Source organism: Elgaria multicarinata, chromosome 15 (assembly GCF_023053635.1).
Source record: "Elgaria multicarinata webbii isolate HBS135686 ecotype San Diego chromosome 15, rElgMul1.1.pri, whole genome shotgun sequence".
In the NCBI taxonomy this organism is placed as follows: domain Eukaryota; kingdom Metazoa; phylum Chordata; class Lepidosauria; order Squamata; family Anguidae; genus Elgaria; species Elgaria multicarinata.
Genome location: NC_086185.1, coordinates 7773213 through 7796269, shown reverse-complemented (window position 1 = coordinate 7796269; position 23057 = coordinate 7773213). Strand labels below are relative to the sequence as shown.

The following is a 23057-nucleotide window of genomic DNA, read 5'->3' as shown; positions in this document are numbered from 1 at the left end:
GAAAACTAGCAAGAGATGATAGAGCTCATTATTCTATGAAATACTCCAGGATATGACATTTAGTTGAAGTTCCAGAGACTGAAAGAAAACTGCTGTTCTTTAAAATGTCTCATGTGCAAAACCCACATTAGATGTGGGTAATCTAAGCTGTCATGTTTGATTTAGTAATTTTCAAATGATAGTTATCTTCATAACACGGATTTAAACGGATATATTTACATACTAGTGGGGAAAAACAATACCAAAAAACTATAAATATACAATGTAGCCGGATTCTATGCATGTTTACTCAGAAGTAAGCCACACCAAGATCATCAGGGCTTATTCCCAATTTGGATGGCAAGGCTGAAATCCTAAACTGAAAACTACTAGATATGGCAGCAGTATGCTCAGGTTAGGAATATAGGAAGCTTCTGCCTCATACTATGTCAGACCATCAGTCTACCTAGCCCAGTATTGCTGACACTCTCTGCTGCAGCTCTCCAGGATTTCAGGTAAGATTGTTTCTAGCCCTACCTGGAGAAGCCGGGGATTAAACCTGGGACCTTCTGCATACAAAGCATGTATTCTAGCACAGGTTACAACAGGTAATGCCCAACACATATAAAGCAAGGGCAGTTCCTTCCTGCACTCCTTTGCCCCGAGTGACATCTTTTCAGTAAGGGCTTAATTCACATTTCTGAGCTAGCTGGGAGGAAAGCAGATGGGGAGAGAGGGTGGGAGAAGGAGAACATGGGAACGATGGGGGGAATTCAGCCACCTCCCACCCCTTCTTCACATGAAGTCTCAGCCTCTTGCTTTATATCTGTTCAGCAGCAAACTGTGTTTGAAAAACGTGGGTGAGCTGCCATCACATCTAGTTGGTGCACACAGGTGAAGAGTCTAAGGACAACAATTCAAGTCATGTAGTCTCTGTTCATTGAATCATAGAATCATAGAATAGCAGAGTTGGAAGGGGCCTACAAGGCCATCGAGTCCAACCCCCTGCTCAATGCAGGAATCCACCCTAAAGCATCCCTGACAGATGGTTGTCCAGCTGCCTCTTGAAGGCCTCTAGTGTGGGAGAGGCCACAACCTCACCAGGCAACTGATTCCATTGTCGCACTGCTCTAACAGTCAGGAAGTTTTTCCTGATGTCCAGCTGGAATCTGGCTTCCTTTAACTTGAGTCCATTATTCCGTGTCCTGCACTCTGGGAGGAGTGCAGGACACGGAATTAAAAGTTTTCATTATGCCAATAGCCAAAACAATTATTTGTACAGCTTAAATACAGTGCATGCAGTACTTTTTTTATTAAGAAGTCTTTATATTTAGCTTCAGCACTTGCTGACATGTACAAATGCAGTCAAGAGCTCTCATGGAGACTTGGAGTGAACCTTCTTTGAGAAAAAAGTTATTTTGATGTGAATTTATACAGATCATTGATATACTGCACAAACAGAACAATCTATATGTAAGCTATAGTCAGTTAAGAGCTCCCTCCATAAATGTGCATGGGTGGATTAAAGCAGAATCAGGGAGGTGTGTGAGTGTTTATGCGGGTGAAATTTGTTTGAGGAGGGAAATAATTTTTAAAAAATCATTACGAAATCAATGGATGAAGAGATCTCGTTGGCATGCCTAAAACACTACTTAAGAGCTATCATTGTGCCAATTTTCATCTCTTTATCTTTTAAAATAGCAGAGTGGTATGTATTTTTTAAAATTCCCATTGACAATAATAGTGCGGTTCTCCGAAAACAGAGTGGTTTCCTTAAAGTAATCTGGTGGTGCAGAGAGATGGACCCCCTCCGAAAATTGGGGTGGGGAATTGCCTCGTCGGAGCACTGCTCCAAATTTTAGGGTGGTGAAAACCCGCTCTGCACACCCCTAGTCCCTATTAGTAACAGCAAGTTTTAATCTATTCTGCCATATTTGTTTTGTAAGTGCGATTTAAGGTGAAAATTAGGATACAAAAACTGCTGGAGTAAATTGGCCTAGTCCCTGCTTCATACCCCCGTTATGAGATTTTAATGTTGAATAAATTAATATGAACAGAATGTGGCATAATCACTTTAGTCAAAACATGTTAGAACCCTCCTGGCTATGTTCATGATAAGAATACTCACTTTTTTACTTTTAGGGGTTCTATAAAGCTGGAATTACAAACAATTACTAATAAATTCCACAATGATTGCATGTAGGAATCTGTTAACTAGATTGCAGTGGTAAATGCTGGAGCTGTGTCATAGACGTGATGATGAATACAAAGACATAGCACAGTTCATCCAATAATTATATACTTAGGTTTAATCTAATTTAATTAAATTCCCATTACTTTTACTCAACCCTCCCCCAGCAACAGCTTTAATAAGGTGTAAACCAAAAGAAAAAGTTTTTCCAGCTCACTTAAAATGTTCTAGGTGGGCAGTATGTTCTGATCCTTTCCTTATCTTCTACGTTCTTGGCACAAAATAGATTTCTTGTACTAGACAAATGAAGTATGGTCTGTATATGACATTCTCATTTATGTTACTGGGCTGCTTAAGAACAAGACCCAGTTTTATAATCTACTCTTTTTTTTCTTTTTAAATTTTTTTTAAAAAAATTATTTAACACATAATAAATCATATACATACATAACAATAACATTTCTTTTCATTTCTTAGCTATACGTTCTACTTCTTAAACTAACTCATATTAATGAGTGCCCCCCACCCTTGGGATCTTATTTTACTTTCCAAAATTGCATTAAGTCTTCTGGAGGTGTTCTTCCTCTCCCTTTTGACAATACATCTTCTAGGAACAATTTTCATATCTCTTCAAAATCATTGTTTTTTATTATTCCCCTTCTAAATTAACATGTTTATCTATCATTTATAGCAATATCCCACATTTCTCTATACCAATCTTCTACGTCATAATTTCCTTGAACCTTCCAATTTCTGGATATCATTAACCTTGTTGCTGTTAACAGGTTCGTTATTAATTCTTTTTCCGTCTGGTTACATTTAAAATTTCCATACATTGATAACAATGCTACACTTGATGTTTCTTCTAAATCCATTCCAGTTATTTCCTTTATCTCTTTATACACCATTTTCCATAATTTTTGTACATGTTCACAATTCCACCACATATGTATATACGTTCCTTTCTCCTGACATCCTCTCCAACAAAGTATCGAGTTCTCTTTATTTATTAAGTTTAATTTTATTGGAGTTAGGTACCACCTCCAAATTATCTTATAATAATTTTCTTTTATCCTTACAGACATATTTTTCAACACTCTTTGTTTCCATATCCTCCCCCAGTTCTAGTTCTGTAACTTAGGCCTTAGCTAGACCTAAGGTTTATCCTGGGATCATTCTGGGGTCATCCCTGCCTGCTCCTGGAATATCCTGTGTGTCATTTTCATGAACAGGGATGACCCCGAGACAATCCCAGGATAAACCTTAGGTCTAGCTAAGGCCTTAGATAACAGTGACCCTGTGGCTGGCTGTAGTACATCCTCCTTGAAATCGTCTCGTCAGCTAAAGTGCTAAAGGACTTGTGTTCAAAACAAACCACAACATTTGTAACCATTTCTATATTTTAAAATAACTATTTCTGTCCCCCCACAAGCACAACAAGATAAGTTGTGCACGTGGGGGACAACACACATAGCCGTAGATCAACGATATTATTTGAAATGATAATGTTGCAAAATTGTTAGCATTGGAAAAAAAAAAAAATAAAATACCACAGTACGCAGATTTCTTGCAGAAAGGCATGCTACAGTTTACAGCAATTTTAGGTTACAAAATATTAGAAAGCAGCATTCACATTACTTCTAATGTACTTCCTGTAGGAAAAAGCACACCATCAGCCATGTCCTATAATGAACTTTCTGACTAAGGAAGTGAGCAAGCAAATTGCTAAGGACATATAAACACAGCTGTACACTACACAATGGCTGATGACCAAGTAACCACATTATGTGGGATTTGTTAAAAGAAAGTTTCCATCAACAGAAAGATACCAGGTCACCACTCAATATAATTACTCCTTTTTCACAGCAAAAGATCCACAGCAAAGTGAGGAACTTTCACTAATTTTAGGCTTAATATCTTCTACTAACAATATACTTGGCAATTTACTGACATTAGTTTGATTAAACAAAGCTTCTAAAGAACACACTACAAAAAAACATTACTGTTTACCCAATTCTAGAAAAGTATGCACATTTGTTTTAAAAATTGTGTCCAGGATCCAAAGAATTGTAAAATTAGTACTGTGAGTCCAAAAAGGGCTTTCGGGTTATTGTTTTCTAGGAGTAATCCCAGCACGCACATGGCAAACTGTTCTGAAATGGAAGGGTGTTTCAAAACTATGGGTTTTAGAACACAGGAGTGAGCTGTCTTTTGTTTCTTCTTAAAGTCACCACTGGGCTACCATAAGCCTCTCATGCTCTTTAAAGGATAGACAGTAGAAACGGAAATCTTCTCTATGTTGGGATTTTGAAACCCAACTATGTAATCAATACAATACTGTTAGGTTATAGATCAGCATAAGTATAGAAGCCATAAACATACCAGGACTATCTCCATTTACACAGAACTGCATTTGAACCCATGGAATGACACAAAAATAAACATAATGGCAAAGGTTGTGGCATTAGTGTTAATAGAAACTAGAAATTACATGTAAATATGTTCTTGCCAAAGACATCCCCTCCACCTCTCTGGTCCTAATTGCCACCAGGCTGCTATCCCCAAAATGTAAAGACGTACGTGTGTGTGTGTGTGTGTGTGTGTGTGTGTGTGTGTGTGTGTGAGAGAGAGAGAGAGAGAGAGAGAGAGACAGACAGACAGACAGACAGACAGACAGACAGACACCTTTGGGTCATTCAGAGAGTCCTTACTTCAGTTTACTAAACTCTCACCTTAGAGAGTACCTAGATAAGACAATTTCACTGGCTTCTGGGTTGCCCCAACTTTACTACTGGAACAAAACCTACCCTAAAATATCCTCCCCCCAACATAAAAAATAGTTGCCGCCACCTAATATATCAGGCATGATAAACTAATTGTAGTGTGTGTGTCATATGAACACCACCCCACCCCTCCACAGGCTGAACGATGTCAGAGGGCAGAGCTCCTGACGTGATTGGAATCCTCAGTGACGTGCAAGATGGCTGGTGCGTTGCTGAGGACCCTGCTTCATTGTGTGTCAGTATCCCCCATTGGGAGATGCTGGCCCACAATGAAGCCACCTTGGATCAGCCAGGGACACCTTGCCTGTACACTACCTTCCCTACTGGGACAGCTGCTACTAGTGTGAAGGTACCCCAACGGAGTCCATGACTGTAACAGCACTCTAGCCGATGGCTCAGCCAGGGATAATTCACCCACATAGCACCTTACAGTTCAATATAATCAAAGCATGACAGGGCTGTAATTCTCTTCCCTACATCCTCCCACTGTTATCTCTGAAAGATACACAATTTGGAAAGAAAGCAGAAATAAATATTTATCAGGAGAAAAACAGATTAAAAAATATATACCAAAACCTTACAGTAGCATCAATAATCTTCTTTTGGAGCCCAGTTCCTCCTTTTTAACAGTATCTCAAACAAATTGCTATTCTAATTCCCAACATAGAGCAATGTTTCTAGGTTCTACCCTTTGGAAAAACAGCCACATAGTAATGTTTAGCTGTAACTGGAATTACCATTGCTCCCTGGATAGTTTTGTTAAATGCATTACTATTCTTTTCACCCAAAGACAGCATTAAAAGTTATAAATTGCCTGTTTTGAAAAAGAAAACTGCTATTAAAATATTTGAAAGATATACAAGAACATTTCTTAAGAGATAAAAACACCAATTTTATTAAAAATAGAAATGAGTTCTTGAAAGGCTGTAACTAAACTCTCACTACTTCATTAACTTTGAAGGGTGTCCACTTGAATGCATGTTAAATGCAATAAGCAAAGGAGGCAGGCTAAGAATATCTCAGAATCTGTCTACTTGGACTGTACCTCCATCTTTACCAAGGACCAACTGCTGCAAACTGCCCTGTGGAAAGGCACCTGATGGCCTGTTATGTTTTAATTTCATTTTAGACTGATTTTATTAATTATTTTGATTTTACTTATAAACTGCTTTGGAAGGATTAGTATCCTTAAAAGCATAATAGATATAATTATCAGGAGTGGCCAAATATTTTTATTTACTCTCAAAACCTGAATTACTTTTGCAACTATACACACAAATGTCTTTCCATTTAGATGGTAAATACCATTGTTTTCCAAAAGTATTTGAAATATAAGAACATAAGAAGAACATCAGAAGTGCCCTGAGGCTGGATCAGACCAAGGGTCCATCTAGTCCAGCACCAGCCATTGGCCAGGGATGAACAAGCAGGACACAGTGCAACAGCACCCTCCCACCCATGTTCCCCAGCAACTGGTGCACACAGGCTTACTGCCTCGAATACTGGAGACAGCACATAACCCATCAGGGCTAGTAGCCATGGATAGCCTTCACCTACAGGAATTTATCCAACCCCCTTTAAAAGCCATCCAAATTGGTGGCCATCACTACATCTTGTGGTAGTGAGTTCCATAATTTAACTCTGCGCTGTGTGAAGAAGCCCTTCCTTTTATTTGTCCTGGATCTCCCACCAATCAGCTTCATGGGATGATCCCGGGTTCTAGTATTTTGAGAGAGGGAGAAAAATGTCTCCCTGTCCACATTCTCCATATCATGCATAATTTTGTACACCTCTATCATGTCTCCCCTTGGTCTCATTTTTTCCAAGCTATAACAAAAGCAATATTGTTTTCTGGCCATGAGCGGCACTGCTGTTTTGGGTTCTATATCTATTAGGCAGGTTTCTGAAAGTGTCACTGAGACTGCTCAGCATCATGGGTAGGAATGCAAACAACAACTCCCCTCCTAGCCTGGAGGCAAGAAATAATTGCCCTGATGTGAGCAGATGTAGAATCAAGCCTTTTAACAAGCAAACAAAGGGCAAAGCTGTGTAGGTTTCCTAGGTAAGTTAGTTGATAAGGCTTATTTTTGTGCTTAAAACATAAACATGGATGTACAGTCTTTATCTCTGCATCTTATTTGCTCATCTAGAATGCACTTGGAGCGTTTGCGATCTTGAGAGTTTGGGGAGCGCTGCCTGGTCTCAGCAGCGATCACGCTTAAACAAGGCATGAGGGTTAGCACTCGAGTTTTTGAGGGCTAGGGTTTAACTCTGACCAGGCAGACATCATGACTTTTAACATCATCTGAATGCAGCAACTAGGTTGCTAAGAAACAACTGTTTTACCAAGGGACTTTCCCCCAAGTCCTGAAGAAGCTAAACCGGTTGCCAGCTTGTTTCCAGGCAGAATTCAAAGTGCTGATATTAATCTTTAATTTAAACCCTACATGACCTTCGTATCTGAAAGAAAGCCTTTCCACATATATCCATCCCTTTGATTTAGAATCATCCAAGACGTGTCTGTAAGGGGGACTGCCACCATTGGAAGTATGATGGATGGCCACAGGGACCACACCTATCTCCATAACGTTACAAGGCTTTTAGAACAAGCAGCCCAGAAATGTTAATCTTGTCAATTCGCTGCCATATTTAAGAAGGATGGTAAAGACAGTTTGTTTTAGGAAGGCACGAATGGGATGTCGTGGACCTGGATATTAATTGTAAAGCCTTAAACAGTTTTGGAACAGTATACTTGAGAGGTTGCACACATTCATACAAACCTGCCTGGTTCATATGAATGAGTCAGAGGCCTCTTCGTGCAAAAAAAAGAGCAAATGCTATTTTGGGCTGCATTAATAGAAGCATAGCTTCCAAATCGCGTGAGGTACTGGTTCCTCTCTGTTAGACCTCATCTAGAGTATTGTGTCCAGTTCTGGGCTCCACAATTCAAGAAGGATGCAGACAAGCTGGAGCATGTTCAGAGTACGGCAACCAGGATGATCAGGGGTCTGGAAACAAAGCCCTATGAAGAGAGACTGAAAGAACTGGGCATGTTTAGCCTGGAGAAGAGAAGATTGAGGGGAGACATGATAGCACTCTTCAAAGACTTGAAAGGTTGTCACACAGAGGAGGGCCAGGATCTCTTCTCGATCCTCCCAGAGTGCAGGACATGGAATAATGGGCTCAATTAAAGGAAGCCAGATTCCGGCTGGACAGCAGGAAAAACTCCCTCACTGTTAGAGCAGTACGGCAATGGAATCAGTTACCTAGGGAGGTTGTGGGCTCTCCCACACTAGAGACATTCAAGATGCAGCTGGACAACCATTTGTTAGGTATGCTTTAGGGTGGGTTTCTGCACTAGATGGCCTTATAGGCCCCTTCTAACTCTACTATTCTATGATTCTATGAATTTAATAGAGTGTGATGTCAGTCTTGCAATCTCAAGAGATAGGGCCTCTACAGTGGTGGCACCATATCTGTGGAACTCCCCTCCAAAGGAAGTACATTTAGTTCCATTCCATTCTCCCTTTGGTTGAAGATGGTGGGCTGGATTTTTAATGGTTTCTCTTCTCTATTTTAAATTACTGTACTGCTACCTTTAAATTGCAATACTGTTACCTTACTATAATAAAATAAAACAATTTATTCTTGTCTTCAAGCATCTATATAATTGTTTTCATCACCATCCCAACGGAAGCTGCTTGCCAAGCAACAGAAGCATATGCATCTTATATCTCCACACATTCAGACTTGAAAAACTGAGATATGAGTATCATTTACTGGCAGAAATCCATTTAAAAGAACTAGAAACAGGATAGATATTATTTGTGTTGTTTCTTCCATTGTCCCCAATTCATACCATTTTTAAAAAAGCATTTATTCAGTTATGCAAACTACCCTCTATTCACACTGCAGGTTATACAAACTACCAAGTGAAACAAGGAATAGTTTCCAAAGCTTTTTTCCCTTTCAAAACTAGGCTTCTGGATTAGCTAGTATTACTGCCTTATACAGAAGTCTATACACATTTAAAAGGCTATGCACATTTAATAAAATGATCCTCTCCTAATTCAATAGAGAAGAAACAACTTTTAAAACCTCTAGCCTTCATATCAATATATTTATTGAAATAGCATGACTCCTAGATTGTTAAATACCAAATTAAATAACAAATTCTCAGTCTACGTAAGCAGCAATAATGGGATGAAAGAGTCAAGTATATCTGTAAGATGAAAACACTTGTTCCTTTAAAAACAACACCCAGCATTATTAGGTTCTCTCAGAGTTAACCATCATCTAGTTTAGTGTGCCTGCAATCTTTGTGCCAACCTGTGTAAGACAACACAGCACATTAAGAGAAACTGAAGTGTCGCTGTCCTTAGAGGACAGAAAATGAACACTGCCCATTAAATGACAGCACTTTGCCAGCGCAAGGGAGTTGCGTCACCTTAACTCAGAGGTGGGGAACTTATATGGCCCTTAGAGTTGCATGAGATGTTGTGAGGGTGGCCGGGGGGGTGCACATGTGCTGTGTGCATGCACACACAGACCACTGGTCAACCCCATCCTCACCCCCCAGCGCCCTTACTGACCCTTAATGATTTTACTTATCCAATAACAGCAGCAACAGGCACCTCTATAGTCCCAGGACAGAAAAACCTCCTGCAGCATAGAGAGTGAAGAACAGAGTATCTCTCACAGGATGGAGATTCTGGAAAGAAGAGGAGTTTTGTGGGAACGTGGGGGGGGGGGAGGTAAGAGAGCAATTTTGGTGGTTTGGTGGCGGGGTGGGGGGAGATAAGGAGGAAAGGAAGCACTCTGAAAAAAGGAGAGGAGCATAACCATGGTTATCCTTGGGGGGGATGAGGAATGAGAAGAGGCTTGCAGCCACTTTATATCTCCTTAGCAGTGATTTTGGAAGCAGGAGAGACACATAGGAGGCTGCACAAATGGACTTCATGGGTTGCATGCAGCCCACAGGCTACACACTGTCCACCCCAAGCCCATCTAAGCCTGCTTTAGGAAAGTCTTGTAAGAATATCCTTTGCTAGCCATCCCACTCATTTCTTCTATTCTCCAGCCCTGCAGTCCAGCCATGCCCAGAACCATCTTATACGTATCCTAAGGTCTTGGTTCCTTCCTGCCACTCCCATCAATGACACTCCGTAGCTGCTTCTGGTGCCTTGTTATTAGACTTTTTTGCTTACTGAATGTCCTGACCCTTAGCCACCTGCTAGGTCTGGGGGTATCCCTCTTACATGCCCCTATTTTATGCGGGTTCATGTTACCAAAAACCTCTAGTTGTATTTGATGGACAAATCTACACACATAATTACATTTTGCTTCTCTTATTGTAGTGTCCAAATAAGCGAAGTATTGGGGCAGGCAGGGGGATTTGCAGTCCTTTTTCTGCCCCATAAGTATGGCTATAATAGGACTGAATAAACCTGCTCTACTTTTGAATCAGTTGCCTCCAAGTTTCATTGTTCTGTTCAGTTACTTTGAGTGATACAAAACATTTGTTCCTTCATGGTGATGTTCTAAATGATTCTCTTGAAAGTTAAAAGAGCATACCACCTTTTGAAATGAGTAGAAAGCAAATCTAAAATCATATTTAGCAGAACTCTGCAAGAATTTTATCTTCCATCCAAAGTCAATGTTTTGGTTTTTTTGGTTTTTATCATAGCTTAATAATGTGGTGGAATTGATGCAACTACTGAAACACCTGATCAACATCCAAATTTTGAGAAGTCTTAAAGGTACTGCTAATAAGATATGTATTAAATTAGTAACAAACAACGAACAACCACTGCATAAAACCCGAGGCCAAACAGTAATTCAACATAACAGGAAAATAACCTCAATGAGATGTTCTCTGTAGATTCAAAACCAGTTATAAATGCAAAGATATAAAGTTCTTAAGAGATAGCAAAGATATAAAGCACACAGAGGGATTCCTTTGAAACTGGTCAAGCAGGATACTCAACTTCATACAGCCTGCTGCATCATGGGCACAGCAATCATGCCAGGAGAAAAGATACACCGCTACTATATTGGCAGGGATCGGCTAGCAAAATAAGCATCCCAGCGTAGTGTTGCAGCAGCCTATCTCCAGTAGTGCTTTCATTTCCCCCATCAAATATTTCAGGTCAAATACTAATGGGACAAAAATGGTGGCAATTCCTGGGTTGGTGTGTGCGAGCCATTGCCAATTTCAATTAATAAGCCAGGAATGCCTGGGTTGTTCCGTGACATCTGAACCCAGAAACACAGGGTCATTTAGGGATTAAATAACCCAAAGTTAACCCAACAACAAACAATGAGCAACTGTTTGAGTAGCTCTGGTTTGTTTAATGCATAAATAATCCAGAGTTTCTCAGTTTCGACATCATGAAACAACCCAGAACAGGGCATTCCTGGGTTGTTAATTGAAATTGCTCGTGTACTCTGCCCATCCCTGGTAATTTCTGAGTTATGTAACTCAGAAATTGCTGCCATGATATGCAAACCAGGTCAACCTGTGAATGCTTTCCCAGAAACACTACACACAGGAACTCAAAAGGCAACCACGCTTCCTTGAGCAATCATTCAACAGAATATCCACCTGCTCTTTAACAGCCTTAATTAAAATAGTTATGCTCAGAGCACAAGTCTGACAAAGTCTCTGCCCTTTCATACATTCAGTCTCTAAAACTATGAATGATTAGGTTACAAAACAAAATGAGAACAATGTGAGCAAGGAGCATTTGCATGTTTCATGTTAGTAGGATCAGCATGCCCTTTAGAAAAGCAGAAGAAGGACTATTTAGTCACCCAGATTCTAGGAAGCAGAATGCCTGTACTGTTACAAAACAGTCATGGTTAGGCAAAAAAAGGCCAGAAGCAAATCAGCCATTTAAATACAAAAGCATGTTGAAACTATTGTTAATCCAGTACCCTTGTAGGAACTGACTCCTATACTCAAATTTCTTTTCCATAAAAAGCAAGCCGAACTAGAAACAAAATCCCAAGACTAAACAAACAACTACATATGCAGTGGAAAGTCACACAAATATTTCAGCTATTCAGTGCAGGGCTTTAAAAAAGTAAAGTTTATATCCTGAGTATTCCCCCCAACAACAACAGACTAATTTAGACATTATCCAGCAAATACTAATATTTTATTTAAATATTCAACAGAATTTATATCCTGATACATTTACATTATATACTCATCCATAGAAGTACACCCTACACAGTGGGACTTCCTTCTGAGTAGGCATGCATAATTAAGCATCTTACCCGGATTGCTATTTTAAGGACACACCTTTGTGATAAACAGTCATTTAGTTAAGCAATTTTTCTTAGATCAATATAACATACCCCTTTGTGTAAGCTTCTAATATCAAAGTGTTCCCATCAATCATGAATGAAGAGCTTCACAGCTATCATCAAACCTTACTCAGCAATTTTTCAATCAGCCTAAATCAGCTAGTCAATAACCCAAATTAGGCCCTGTTCAGAAGACACCTTAAACCCCAGCTTCAAGTAAGTAAGTCTTTTTGCCTTATTCACAGTGGTTAAAGCTGTGGTTTAAGGTGTCTCCTGAACAGGGCCACTAGCTAACTTCAGCAAGGAAGCAAAAGTTCTACAGATTATACAAAACTTGCTATGTTTACCAGTACATACATATACAAAGTATGCATATCTGAAAAATCAAGTTTCCAAATCAAGTTTATCTCAACAGTTTGTTTTATTTGCCCTTCTAATCCAAAACAAAAACTTTGACCAGAGGCAAATACTTGATAATTTAATGTAGGAGATTCAATTCACTTACTGGAATCCAAGAAAAAAAGCCCTTTAATTTGCAATTCTATATCCATTTACCTGGTAATGAGTGCCAATGAAATCAATGGAATTTACTGGAGTTAATAATCTTATCTATTTCTCCTAACCCTAACCCCTCCCACCCCTTTCCAGTATTTTATATGAAATGACAGGAAGTGAAAAAGCAGAACTGCCTATATTTGTTGCCTAAAACAAATCAAATTAAGGTAGTATGTACATAACACTAATAAATAACAAAGTCAGCTAACTATTTTCTGCAATCAACCCTGTATGGTAGGACATGGCCAATTTGCCTGTCCTTACACTAAAGTGCCCATTTTGGAGAATGCTTCGTTAAAACACAACGTGTCAAAACAGAACTAGAGTGGCAGGTTAACAAAAATAATTTAAAAATGGTCTTCAATAATGCAAAGACAGACACCAAAAGAAAAGAAGCAAGAAAAGAAAAGAAAGAAAAAGCAGACAACAATTTAATGCCAGGCAGTGCTGAGATAATTGCTCTGTATCTACACAATTGGGAAAACTGCTGTCATATCAATAACTACTTTTGCAAGACACAGTTCTTGTAAAAACTGTGTACACTAAATTTGTACATTAAATAAATAAATCTATTTATTTGTACACTAAATAGAAAGCTTACTTTTTATCAGATCAAGGAAAGCCACATGCACCAATCGGTTTCCAAGAGAACGTAAAATAAAGCTGATGATCTATTACCCCAAGAGAAAGAGAACACTTGCTCATTTTGCTCCAGGGTCCACTCTTATCATAATGGAGAAGATGAAATACGCAGCCTTGGATGATGCTAAGCAGTGATTCACATTTTTCTGGTCCCTCCCCCCCCCTTTTTTTTTCTCGGCTTGTTGCATCAGCATCAGGCCACATCCGGAGCCCAGCCTCCTAAGCTGCGTCTAGGAAGGGGGCGTGAGAAGGAGGAGATTGTGCTGCTGAACTCTCAAGTTCCAGAGGGAGCCATCTGGCCTGAATCCAGAAAGATGCTACTGATTCAGGGCAAGAATCACAAAGAAGCACTTACTTCTCATTCAGTCACTGAGGGAGGTACTTCAGCTGGACAAAGGCCAGAACCAGATCATAGAGAGGGGCTTGTAATCCCAAATACGACAATTTAAGGCACATCACAGACAACAGATATAGTCTCCCTGCCTCAAAAAGAACAAAGTCTAAACACCTGGTAGTGCAATACATTGCTACAATTAACAAACAAAAGAGGGAAGGGAGAGAAATAAGGAAGACTAAGAATTAAAGCAGGGCATAGTAATGGTGAGGAAATTTAATGCTACCTGCTTTGCATCCTTCATCAAGTACCTGAGGCACAAGTGAAGGCAAAATGCCAAATGCTTTCCAAGTCAAAATCCATTTCCCACAGTACTACAGTTCCACTTCACACTACATACAGAATGTATTTGTGATGGTTCTGAAAATGTCTTTCACACTGACAGGAAAGCTCTTCCTGGTTAACATGCCCCCACATATATTCACCCCACTACTGCTAAGAAGGATATCTGGAACACCTTGAAACAACCTGCAACATCTAGAAATCAGAGCCACCAATCCAGATGGGCAGGTATATACTTCCTCAACATGTGGAACGCAATCCCCATCACAGCTTCATTAGTTATGGTTATGGATGCTTTTTTTCTCAACTACAAGTTCTATGCTACCTTTCAATGGCCCGGTTCGCCCCTAATGACAACTCATGGGTTGTCAGGGCCATGCAGGAGCAAACTGTCTCCCATTTGCCGCTTCCAGTTTGCATCTGGTTTCTCAACCAATCCAGGAAAGCTCTGTACCCAGAACTCTGGGTTGTTTGTCCTTCAACCAATCCAGGGTTCTGGGTTTGGACGCCACCTCAAACAACCCAGGAACAGGGCACTGCAAGCAGGGAGAAGTTGTGAGCCAGTAGGGAGCAGTGCACTTGCTTGCTCCTCCATAGCCCTCCCAACCCAATTGCTGTTACATGCAAACCCACACGACTAGCTTCTACTCTTGCAGTATTCTTTCAGAACCATATACCCATGTTGTCTCGTCCTGCCTTTCTCATTCCTCTCTTCCTCTTCTGATTTTTGTTCTTATTCAGTTTTTCAAATCTTTAGTTTTTGCTTTTCATTCTGTCCCAGTCCTGTTTCTGCACCTCCCTCTTCCCTAACATTGCTACTCAACCTTTTTTTTCCTAAGCCCATAAATGTACACCTTTATAGTGATCAATGTATTATGATTGCCAATTTCCAAGAAATGAAAGCCTGTACATGTAGTTTCCCAATGGAAAAGACCTATTATGAAACAATTTCTCACATAAGTTACTGAATGGGCTGGAAGCCATTTTGCTGACCAGGACATGGAGGAGAATTAGACCTTACTAGCTCAATTATGGCTATATCCCATATTAGATTTCCCTCTTCAAATCCATAGTAAAACATGCGTAGATTGGATTATACAGGAAGGTATTTTACAAAATACCTTCCACAGGCCTACCCAAGGGAATTTTAGGATATTTTAATAATATGTACTATGTTTTTAATGAATTTTATGTTTTTATACTTATTGTTGCTGCCCACCTCGATGCAAATGGAGAGGAGGGTAAGAAATAATTTTTATTTTATTATTATTATTATTATTATTATTATTATTAAATAAAGCCAAAGCTTGTCTACATAGAAACAAGTTCTACTCTTTTCAATGAAACTTAGTCCCGGGTAAATATATATACGATAGCAGCATATATACACTTACCTGGGAATAGTAGATGTGCAAGTGACAGTGCTGTTAGTCTCCTTACTCAATATGTAGCCTAAGGTGATAGGACATATAACAACAAAAGCTAATTAAATACAAAAGGAACAACAATATCTACCTCTTGGACTCTTAAGTACTGTACACTGTTTATTGAAATACATACACTGTTGAAAACAAAAACCCATGACAACCCTTCAAACATGCACAAACAGACACTCATACCCTTCCAGATGCAACACAAAGAAAACAGGTAAGCCCATCCCTCAGGTGCAGTGTACTTGGCTCCTTTCTCTGGCAAGGCATCATTGCCTACCTGCTACATCTGAGGAATGCAAGCTCTTCATATATATTTGAGAACTGCTCAGTTTAACCAATCAATTGGCTGCATTAACTAAGGCTGCAATCCAAAACACACTTACATGGGACTACGCTCTATTGAGCACAGTGGATTTATTTCTGAGTGAACAAGAGGTCCCGTAATAATAATTTGTATCCCACCTTTTGCCCAATACTGGGCCTCAACGTGGCCTTACAAAACTTAAAACATATACATTTTAAAACCTATGAAAAGAAATATCTGTAATAAATATGTTCTTTTAAAAATGTTAATAAATAAGCTGGAGTTTGGGGTGAGCAGTGAGACCAGGTTTGAGAATGATACCGAACTAGTGAAGATGGTTAAAACAAAAAGGGATTGCGAAGAGTTCCCAAAGGATGTCTTCCAAACTGGGGAAATGGGCATTAAAAAGAAATGTGGTTCAATGTAAGCAAGCATAAAGTCGCTTGGGGCAAAATAAATAAATCGTTACATACATTTATGGGGTCTGAGCTGGCAGTGACTGACCAAGGAAGGGATCTTGGAGTTGTGGTGGATAGAATGATGAAAATGTTGCCTGAGAATGTAGCTGCTGGCAAAGGAGTTCATTAGGAAAGGAACTGAGAATAAAACTGCCTATATCATAATGCCCCTATACAAATCGATGGTGTGACCACACTTGGAATACTGTGTTCAGTTTTTGTCACTACAGTTCTAAATGGATATTGTAGAGTTAGAAAAGGTGCAGAAAGGAGGAACCTCAAAGGGGCTAAAGCAAGTGCCCTTTGAGGAAAGGTCACAACATTTGGTGATCTTTAGCTTAGAAAAATGCTGAGAAAGGGAGAATGTGAAAGAAGTGTATAAAATTATGGGTACTGTGGAGGATGTGGATACAGAGACATTTTTCTCTCACACACACAATACTAGAAAACAGGGTCATGCAATAAACTTAACTTGTGAAAGATGCAGGACAAATGAAAGGGCTTCTTCACACAGCACATTTTTCTATGAAATTCAGATGTATGGCCACCAACCCGGATGGCTTTAAAAGTGGATTAGACAAATTCACGGAGAGTAATATTATGAATGGGTAGTTTACATGATGGCTCTGTATTACCTTTAGTATTAGAAGCAGTGTACCCTGGGAAACACAAGAGAGAGGATGCTGTTGCACTCATGTCCCACTTGCATGCTTCCCATAGGTATCTGATTGGCAAATGTGGAAACAAAATGCTGGACTAGACAGGCCTTCAGTCTGATTCAGCGTTGCTTTTCTTACATTCTTATGTGTGAACATGCACAAGATTGTACTGCACAAAATGTTCTGAATGACTAAAGAGGTGCTCCTGGCATTTTTTTTAAACAAAATTACTTTTAATAAAAGTACTGCAAATAGCAGTTTAGAAGAACAACTGAGAATTTTGTGGCACCATAAATGTCAACATATATATTTTCAACTAAGCTTTTGTGGGCTAACTAGAGTTCACGAAAGCTTTATGCCATAATTGATCTGGCAGTCTTTTACGATACCTGAGGCCTGTTAGTTCTGTTGCAACAGATTACCTACCTACCCTTACACAAGTTATCTTAAAAGAAGCATTATATCCTGTGCAAGGGACAATAGAATGCTTCTTCCGAGATTATGCTTGCCACATTGTATTAATGAGAGAGAATGAATCATCTAAAAAAAGAGAGAGAGTGAATGATTGCATATGAGGAAAAAGCAATTGTAGATTTACAGAGCTATCCCACTGAAGCGGAGAGTGGGAGATTCCACAGGGGAATTACTGCCACATCCAAAACTCTGTGGTTTGAAGGTGAGGTGGGGGCAATGAGCAGGGGGTTGGGCTTGATGGCCTTGTAGGCCCCTTCCAACTCTACTATTCTATTATTCTAACTGTTTCTTGTTCTTTCCCCCACTAAACCAACCAGCTCTAGGGCAAGGTTGGGGGCATGTCAAAACAACAAAGGGGCTTAGGAACCGGCATATCCATAGATGCCCCTAAAATACTCCCATTTGGCTCCTTAGTGCCAGCAGTACAGTGATTTCTGGCAGGGGACCCCTCTCTCTCTCTTTTATGGGGAGTGGGTTTGGGGAGTGGGATTTCACAGATTTGGACTTGCTCCAAGCTAATAAAATAAAACCAGCTGCCATCTCATGGAGCACCTGCCGAAATACAGACATAGAACTGAGTAAGGGTGCAATCCCCTGCATTTTTAGACTGAAAGAAGTCCTACAACACCCAGCTGGCTGGGGCATGCTGGGGACTGTAAAACTTTTTAATGTCTAAATATACATAGGATTGCACCCTAAGGCAGCTTTCTTCAACCTGACACCTTTCAGATGTGTTGGACTATAACTGCCATCATCTCCAGCCAACTGGAGGGCATCAGATTGGATAAAGCCTAGTGATTAACGTTTCTTTAATCACTGTAGGTGGAGGAGGGGGCAGCCCAACTCTCTCTCTCCACACAGAGAAAGTGCACCCCATCAAAGAAACATTAATTATGTGCATGAGTTCTAGCCAATTTAATACATCTATGAAATTTGCATAAAATATAATACCAATACAACACTTCTTTGAGGGCTCTCGCATACTTAATCATTAGCCTATAGCTGATTAATCAATTCATTTTCCAGATCAGGAGGAAAAATGGGGGGGGGGGAAATGGGGATGGAGGCTTTTTCATAACAAGAGATGGAGAAGGCTGTACGAAGTACACAGGTAACGCAGGTGGCTTGCTACAGGAAAGAAAGTGCACAATAGGTACAGTTTGAAAGAAGGGATGAGGAGAAGTATGTGATAAAAACCAACATAAGCCATACGTAGAGTAGACCTATTGTTAAGTCAATCAAGAATGTGGCAGGCGACACCCTTTTCTACCCATACATTCCATTTTCCAGGTGTTTGGAGATAGGAAACAATGAGGAAACGATGGGTAAAATCCAACATAAGCCCTACTTAAAGTAGCCCCATTGTAATGAATGGGACTTAAGTGAGTCAAGACTAACGTAATTCATTTCAATGAGTCTATTTTAAGCAGGGCTTACATCAGTTTACCCATACTTTGGGGGGGGGGAAGGAGGATAAGGTGTGTATAAAAGGGGTTAATTAAACTATGGAACTCACTACCACCAGATGTAGCAATGGCTACCAATTTGGGCAGCTTTAAAAGGGGGTTGGATAAATTCCCGGAGGAGAAGGCTATCAAGGGCTACTAGTCCTGGTGGGGGGGAAAAGGAGGATAAGGTGTGTACAAAAGAAGTGTGCAAAATGATGCATGGTGTGGAGAACGTGGGTAGGGAGGCATTTTTTCTCCCTCTCTCGAAATACTAGAACCTGACTGATGGGAGATTCAGTACAAATAAAGGCAAGTCCTTCCTCCCACAATGCATAATTAAACTATGGAACTCACTACCACCAGATGTAGCGATGGCTACCAATTTGGGCGGCTTTAAAAGGGGGTTGGATAAATTCCCGGAGGAGAAGGCTACCAAGGGCTACTAGCCTTGGTGGCTATGTGCTACTTCCAGTATCCGAGGCAGTGAGCCTGTGTTGCTGGGGAACATGGGCGGGGTGTCCTGCTTTGCTGGTCGACGGCTGTTTGGCCACTGTGTGAACAGGATGCTGGACTAGCTGGTCCTGTGTGGCTCTTCTTATAGTTTCCTACGTCTAAACGCTCGGTAAGTGCACCGGGAGAGGAGGCGGATCTATCCTTCCCAGCGACTGTGCCCACCCCCAATGCGGGGAAATGGGTCCAGCTTCCCTTTCCTATTATCCCCGCTCTCCCCCCACAAAGATGGGGGGAGGGTTAGAGCTCCCCCCGCCAAAAAAAAGAGGCTCTTCCCCCTCTCATGAAAGGGCTCCGACTAAGCTCACCGTACGGGGACGAAGCGCTTCCTCCAGACGACTGCAACTGAACGCGCTGCTTTGCCGGCTCCGGCGCCCGCCTCACGCTGTTTAAAATGGCTGAGCCGGAGGCGGAGTGAGAGGGACGCCGCTGAGGGGCCGAGCGACGGGGAGGGGCGCCCAAGCGCCGCGGCCAATCCTCAGGGCGCGCTGCTGATTGACGTGAAAAGCAGCCTTGGAGGAAGGAGCGTTCGTGACGCGGAGTAGTAAGCGGAGGGGGGAGAGCGGAGGGGGGGACGGTGGTGGATGTGGAGGGCGACGACGAGGAGGGCGATGCTGAGGCGGCCGGAGCAGGTGAGGGAGGAGGCGGAGAAGACGCGGCCCCGTGGCCAGAGGTGACGTGGTCGAATGGGAGGCAGGCCTGCCAGGGACGCACCTGTGGTCGCCACAGGCACCTATGTAGGGGTGGGGTGGGGGCCCCGACATCTCACAGGTGTGGACTACTTGCTCCAAGCCCATAAAATAAAAACTACCCCCCCCCCAATTAAGGTAAATCAACAATAATATTAACAACAGTAATTAATTAATTAAGTAACAGTAATTAATTAACAATAATATTAACAACAGTACTTATTAGCCATAATATTAGCAATAATATTATTTTAATATTATTAACAATAATAATAATAATAATAATATATTCACAATATTTATATACCGCTTCTCATTTGAAAACTAATCCATTATTATGAATTCATTTATTAACTTGCTATACCGCAGCTATTCCAACAATGATAATAATTTATTCACAATATTTATATACTGTTTCTCATTTGGAAACAAATCCATTATTATGAATTCATTTCTTAAGTTTCTATACTGCAGCTATTCAAACTATGATAATTTATTCACAATATTTATATACCGCTTCTCATTTGAAAACAAATCCATTATTATGAATTCATTTCTTAAGTTTCTATACTGCAGCTATTCAAACTATGATAATTTATTCACAATATTTATATAGCACTTCTCATTTGAAAACAAATCCATTATCATGAATTCATTTGTTAAATTTCTATATCGCTGCTATTACCAGAGAAGAGCTTACATTTCTATAACACCGTTATTAACAACAACAATAATTTATTCATAATCTGCTGGCGGCTATTTTGAATAATCAAGCCCTGTTGGGCAGTCATCATGGCTTGTCATGTTGTCTGAACTCTGTGAGGTTGAGTTATTGGTGTGATTAACAAGCCATCCACAACCTTTGGGCTGTTTTAGGGCTGTGGATGGTTTATTAACCACAGCATCAACAGGAAACTTTGCATCTTTCCTTCTTAATATGGATTACCCTGATATCTGTTGGGAGACCAATACTGCCAAAAGTGGCCCTTCCAAGAAATTCCTGACATGTGTGGGTGATAACTTTCTCCTACAGAAAGTGGAGGAAGGAACTAGAGGATCGGCAATCCTTGACTTGATATTGACCAATAGGGATGACTTAGTGGATAAAGTGGCAGTTACGGGAACTCTGGGGGAAAGTGACCACATCATACTTGAATTCTTGATTATGAAGGAGACAAAAGTTGAGTGTAGCCATACACGTACTCTGCATTTTAGCAAAGCTGATTTTAATAAACTCAGAACTATGATAAGTAAGGTCCCATGTCAAATGAGCCTAATGAGAAAAGGAGTGCAGGATGGGTGGGAGTATTTAAAAAAGGAAATGTTAAAGGCACAGTTACAAACAATTCCAACAAGGAGAAAAGATAGAAGACAACAGAGGAAACCAATGTGGCTCCACAAAAAGCTTAGAGATGACCTGAAAACAAAAAGGGAAACATATAGGAAGTGGAAGGAAGGCCAGGCTACAAAAGAAGAGTACAGACAAGTGGTGCAGAAGTGCCGAAATGACGTCAGGAAGGCTAAAGCTCAGAATGAGCTGAGATTAGCGAGGGATGCTAAAAGCAATAAAAAGGCTTTCTTCAGATATGTGAGTAGTAAAAGACAGAGGAAAGAAATGGTGGTTCAACTGCTTAATGAGGATGGCAAATTGATAACAGATGACAAAGAAAAGGCTGAAGTGCTCAATTCCTATTTTGCCTCAGTCTTCTCCCAAAAGCGGGTCTATGACCCCCCTGGAAAAAGTGAAGCAGAAGTTGAGGGGGCAGGATTACAGTTTGAGATTGATAAACAAATGGTCAAAGAACACCTAATTTCCTTGAATGAGTTCAAATCTCCAGGGCCTGATGAACTGCATCCTAGAGTAATGAAGGAGCTAGCGGAAGAACTCTCAGAACCTTTGTCTATTATCTTTGCAAAATCATGGCAGACGGGTGAGGTGCCGGACGACTGGAGGAGGGCTAACGTTGTCCCTATCTTCAAAAAGGGCAAAAAGGAGGAACCTGGGAACCAGTCAGTCTGACATCCATCCCTGGGAAAATTCTGGAGCAGATTATAAAGAAGTCAATCTGTAAACACCTTGAAATCAATGCGGTTATCACTAGAAGCCAACATGGATTTGTCAAGAACAAGTCCTGTCAGACAAATTTGATCTCATTTTTTTGATAAGGTAACCTCCCTTGTGGACCGTGGGAACACTGTGGACGTCATATATCTTGACTTCAGCAAAGCTTTTGACAAAGTACCACATGACATTCTGATTAACAAACTAGCTCAAAGTGGGCTACATGGAAGAACTATTAGGTGGATTCACAGTTGGCTACAGAATTGGACTCAAAGAGTACTTATCAATGGAACCTTCTCAAACTGGGGAGAGGCAATGAGTGGGGTACCGCAGGGCTCAGTCCTGGGCCCAGTGCTCTTCAACATTTTTATTAATGATTTGGACGAGGAGGTGCAGGGAACGCTGATCAAATTTGCAGATGACACAAAATTGGGTGGGATAGCTAATACCCTGGAAGACAGAAACAAACTTCAAAGTGATCTTGATAGGCTGGAGTGCTGGGCTGAAAACAACAGGATGAAATTTAATAGGGATAAATGCCAAGTTCTACATTTAGGAAATAGAAACCAAATGCACAGTTACAAGATGGGGGATACTTGGCTCAGCAACACTACAAACGAGAAGAATCTTGGAATTGTTGTAGATCGCAAGCTGAATATGAGCCAGCAGTGCGATATGGCTGCAAGAAAGGCAAATGCTATTTTGGGCTTCATTAATAGAAGTATAGCTTCCAAATCACGTGAGGTACTGGTTCCTCTCTATTCGGCCCTGGTTAGGCCTCATCTAGAGTATTGTGTCCAGTTCTGGGCTCCACAATTCAAGAAGGACGCAGACAAGCTGGAGCGTGTTCAGAGGAGGGCAACCAGGATGATCAGGGGTCTGG

General features: G+C 40.7%; 1 protein-coding gene across 2 annotated transcripts in view; it reads right to left on the bottom strand.

Annotated features, from left to right (window-relative positions):
• The window catches only part of ACSL4 (acyl-CoA synthetase long chain family member 4), a 52208-nt gene extending 32415 nt beyond the window's left edge, over window positions 1-19793 (bottom strand). Inside the window, exon 1 of one of the 2 annotated variants that reach the window (XM_063141574.1) lies at window positions 19732-19793. The gene's annotated coding sequence lies outside the window, so the exon portion shown is untranslated. Of the gene's footprint in view, window positions 1-13420; window positions 13607-19731 lie in introns of those variants that run through there. The other variant, XM_063141573.1, reaches the window with a different exon arrangement.
• Window positions 19794-23057: the final 3264 nt, after the last annotated feature.